The sequence below is a fragment of the Pygocentrus nattereri genome, chromosome 17 (assembly GCF_015220715.1).
Source record: "Pygocentrus nattereri isolate fPygNat1 chromosome 17, fPygNat1.pri, whole genome shotgun sequence".
Taxonomy (NCBI): domain Eukaryota; kingdom Metazoa; phylum Chordata; class Actinopteri; order Characiformes; family Serrasalmidae; genus Pygocentrus; species Pygocentrus nattereri.
In genome coordinates, this window is record NC_051227.1 from 4,440,861 (window position 1) to 4,445,860 (window position 5,000).

Below are 5,000 nucleotides of genomic sequence, written 5' to 3' on the forward strand. Positions count from 1 at the left end.
GATAACTGCAGAAATCTGATTAGATTATTTAGTTATGTTTAGATTATTATCACGGTCGGCTCTGCTGTTGACGTGATGACAGCTAAGCTGACAGATCAGCTTCTGTTTTAAAGATAAAAGATAAAACTTTTACTCAAAAGCTAAAAGGATCAGAATCTCCAAAAGCAGCTTAAACTGAGATGCAAACATCCAGCTAAATATGGAAGAAATGTAGAATTTCAGCTTCTGAATGAAGTGATGAAGCTCTTCATGCTACTGTTGCTTTTCCTGAACGGACAGCGGCCCAGCGTCTCTGTTTGTCCATCCACAGATGTTCATCCATCCGTTCCTTCATTCATGCGTCGCTTCGCCCGTCCGTTTGTTCGTCCATCCGTTCCTTCATTCATGCGTCGCTTTGCCTGTCCGTTTGTTCGTCCGTCCGTTCCTTCATTCATGCGTCTCTGTTCGTCCTCTCCGTTCGTTCAACCGTCCGTTCCTTCATTTATGCGTCACTTCGCCCGTCTGTTTGTTTGTCCGTCCGTTCCTTCATTCATGCGTCGCTTCGCCCGTCTGTTTGTTTGTCCGTCCGTTCCTTCATTCATGCGTCGCTTCGCCCGTCTGTTTGTTCGTCCGTCCGTTCCTTCATTCATGCGTCACTTCGCTCGTCCGTTTGTTCGTCCATCCGTTCCTTCATTCATGCGTCACTTCGCCCGTCCGTTTGTTCGTCCATCCGTTCCTTCATTCATGCGTCGCTTCGCCCGTCTGTTTGTTCGTCCGTCCGTTCCTTCATTCATGCGTCTCTGTTCGTCCTCTCCGTTCGTTCAACCGTCCGTTCCTTCATTCATGCGTCGCTTCGCCCGTCTGTTTGTTCGTCCGTCCATTCCTTCATTCATGAGTCGCTTCGCCCGTCTGTTTGTTCGTCCGTCCATTCCTTCATTCATGCGTTGCTTCGCCCGTCTGTTTGTTTGTCCGTCCGTTCCTTCATTCATGCGTTGCTTCGCCCGTCTATTTGCTCGTCCGTCCGTTCCTTCATTCACGCGTCGCTTCGCCCGTCCATTCCTTCATTCATGCGTCGCTTCGCCCGTCTGTTTGTTCCTCCGTCCGTTCCTTCATTCATGCGTCGTTTTGCCCGTCCGTTTGTTCGTCCGTCCGTTCCTTCATTCATGTGTCTCTGTTCGTCCTCTCCGTTCGTTCAACCGTCCGTTCCTTCATTCATGCGTCGCTTCGCCCGTCTATTTGTTCGTCCGTCCATTCCTTCATTCATGCGTCACTTCGCCCGTCCATTTGTTCGTCCATCCGTTCCTTCATTCATGCGTCGCTTCGCCCGTCTGTTTGTTCGTCCGTCCGTTCCTTCATTCATGTGTCTCTGTTCGTCCTCTCCGTTCGTTCAACCGTCCGTTCCTTCATTCATGCGTCGCTTCGCCCGTCTGTTTGTTCGTCCATCCGTTCCTTCATTCATGCGTCGCTTCGTCCGTCTGTTTGTTCGTCCGTCCATTCCTTCATTCATGAGTCGCTTCGCCTGTCTGTTTGTTCGTCCGTCCATTCCTTCATTCATGCGTTGCTTCGCCCGTCTGTTTGTTTGTCCGTCCGTTCCTTCATTCATGCGTTGCTTCGCCCGTCTGTTTGCTCGTACGTCTGTTCCTTCATTCACGCATTGCTTCGCCCATCCATTCCTTCATTCATGCGTCGCTTCGCCCGTCTGTTTGTTCGTCCGTCCATTCCTTCATTCATGAGTCGCTTCGCCTGTCTGTTTGTTCGTCCGTCCATTCCTTCATTCATGCGTCGCTTCGCCCGTCTGTTTGTTCGTCCATCCGTTCCTTCATTCATGCGTCGCTTCGCCCGTCTGTTTGTTCGTCCGTCCATTCCTTCATTCATGAGTCGCTTCGCCTGTCTGTTTGTTCGTCCGTCCATTCCTTCATTCATGCGTTGCTTCGCCCGTCTGTTTGTTTGTCCGTCCGTTCCTTCATTCATGCGTTGCTTCGCCCGTCTGTTTGCTCGTACGTCTGTTCCTTCATTCACGCATTGCTTCGCCCATCCATTCCTTCATTCATGCGTCGCTTCGCCCGTCTGTTTGTTCGTCCGTCCATTCCTTCATTCATGAGTCGCTTCGCCTGTCTGTTTGTTCGTCCGTCCATTCCTTCATTCATGCGTTGCTTCGCCCGTCTGTTTGTTTGTCCGTCCGTTCCTTCATTCATGCGTTGCTTCGCCCGTCTGTTTGCTCGTCCGTCTGTTCCTTCATTCACGCATTGCTTCGCCCATCCATTCCTTCATTCATGCCTCGCTTCGCCCGTCTGTTTGTTCCTCCGTCCGTTCCTTCATTCATGCGTCGTTTCGCCAGTCCGTTTGTTCGTCCGTCCGTTCCTTCATTCATGCGCTGCTTCGCCCGCCTGTTTGTTCATCCGTCCGTTCCTTCATTCACGCATTGCTTCGCCCGTCCATTCCTTCATTCATGCGTCGCTTCGCCTGTCCGTAATTTGTTCATCCATACCTCTGTTTGTATTGGTTTGCATGTTGCTCCGTCCAACTATTTGTTCATCCGTTCAGCTACGTATTTGTCCGTTGTCACGATTGACCCCACCCAGTCCGGTCCATGTGCGTTTGTTTTGGTTTGGCCCATGTGTATTTGTTTTGGTTTTTAGTCCAGCCCCCCTGTTTCAAGACTCCACCCCTGATTGTCTCCACCTGTGTTCCCACTTGTCCCTCGTTTACCCTTATGTATTTAACGTCTGTGTTTTCCCCTGTCTGGTGACTGGTCTTTGTCTGCATTGTTGTTTGTTGGTTGTATTGCTGATGTTTGTGTTGGATGTTCTGTTGGATTCTGGTGTCTGTCATGTCTGCCCCCCGATCTTTCCGTATTAGCTACTTGAACCTGGACTGTTACAACTATGACCCTGGTTTGCCCTTAATAAATCTCGCTTATCTCCATATATGTGTCATATTTGCTGATCTGTCTGTTCATCTGTGACCTTTTCTGTCCAGTTAGTGTCACATAAAAGCTGGGTGATGATATTAGTTCTGTATAAGGGGCGGAGCTGCCTAGGAGTGTTGGCTAGACAGCTGTGAATCAAGCTGCTCATGAGCCACACAGTCCACACACAGATCTGATCAGCTGTGTTTTATCATATTTATATCTTCTATTTACTTTCAAGCTTTGCTGGATGTTTAATAGAACAATGAAGTTTAGTATCAAACAGGCATTTTTTATATGTTACTCTCTGATCCTGGGACTCAGAAATCAATGAAGGATGGACTCCAGCAGAGCACTGTGGGACAGTGTGAGGATAAAGGAAGATCCTCATGCTCCCTATACTGGTTGAAATGGAGCAGTGTTTGCTGACTGTTTAATCCTCTGATGTGAAGTCAGAGACTGACGGACACAGAACTATCAGCTGTTTAGATCAGACATTTCCAGTGCAGTAATCAGGAAGAGGGGCTTCAGCACCTCTGAAGTTCATGATTGCTCTGAAATAAATGAGAGCTCCTGATACGGCTCTTTATTCTGACTTGGGGAAGTGAAACGGTATCTGCAGTGATCTCGGATCCTCAGGGGTCTTCAGCTGCAGGACTGAACTGATCAGCTCAGACTGCAGACTTTACTGATGGTGATGAACAAAACATCATTTCTGTGCAGACACCTGTGTGTGTGTGTGTGTGTGTGTGTGTGTGTGTGTGTGTGTGTGTGTGTGTGTGTGTGTGTGTGTGTGTGTGTGTGTGTGTGTGTGTGTGTGTGTGTGTGTGTGAGTGCACTAACAGCTCCTCTGGTGGTTGTGTGCTAATTAATTACTCATGAGGTCTTTATTATTCACGCCATACCGCCCACCCACCTACACGCAAGGTCAAAGTAATTCACTGTCTTCCTCTTTTTTCTTCATTCTTATTCTCTCTATTTCTTCTTCCTTATTCTCATTCTTATTCCGTATTCTCCCTCTGCCTTTTTCTTCATTCTCATTCTCTCAATCTCTCTCCCCCGTTTTCTTCATTATCATTCTCTCAAATCACTTCTTCCTCATTTTTACTCTTTCTTCATTTTTTATTCGCTTTCTTCATTCTTATTCTCAATCTCTCCTTCATTTTCTTCATTCTCCAGCATTAGCAGCTGAAGGGAGAAGACTACATTGCCCATCTGCACTAGCAGGTGAAGGGAGAAGACTACATTACCACCAACACTGGCAACTGGAGAAGGAGCCTACATTACCCAACAGCACTAGCAGCTGAATGGAGAAGACTACACTGCCCATCAGCACCAGCAGCTGGAAGGAAGAGACTACATTACCCATCTGCACTAGCAGCTGGGTAGAGAAGACTACATTACCCATCAGCACTAGAAGCAGGGGTCAGGGCCTTTGCACAGTAGTTTTATACAGATTAGCTGTGAGTTAACAGAGGGGTTCTCTGGTCTAAGAACAGGTGTGATACATGTGTGTGTTTGTGTGAGTGTGAACAGATAAACACACCAAATCTGATGTTTTCAGTTCTGATCTGTAAAGCTTTCATACATGGTACTGAAATCTGATACGTATCCAAGCACAGCAATTCAGTTCATGTGACTTTTACATCAATCCAAGTTGTCTGAATTCCGTGCTGCTGAGACTCATAAACATCTGGGCTGATATTTCTGCACAAACAGAATCAGAAGACGCTCATCCTAACCGCTCTGCACTCGAAAGAAAAGACTGAACGCAGTCACAGGAGAATGAGGCTGCACAGACAACAGAAAGTTAAAAGTCTGAGACAAAGTGACTGATAAACACAGCGAGCTGAAAGGCATTCTGGGTGCCGAGTCTAGTTCAGCCATCAGAACTTCTGATCAGCTCCTGAGATGGTGGAGAAGATGGAGCTGATCCTCCGGGAGCATCAGATCAGTCTACTCTGAGTGTTTATCTCTGGATAATCCGTGCGAAGCTCTGTTATTTAGAGCATGAGGGTCAGTGTAGGACCTGTTCACACTGTTGGTGGATATACAGCACATGTTAACACAGTGTGAACCAGACTAAACACAATGAATTTGGTGAGAAAATCAG

At 47.5% G+C, this 5,000-nt stretch overlaps 1 protein-coding gene across 2 annotated transcripts in view; it reads right to left on the minus strand.

Moving 5' to 3' along the window:
• LOC108413322 (cytoplasmic dynein 2 heavy chain 1) overlaps positions 1-5,000 on the minus strand; it is a 181,046-nt gene that overhangs the window by 13,845 nt on the left and 162,201 nt on the right. The window lies entirely within an intron of this gene.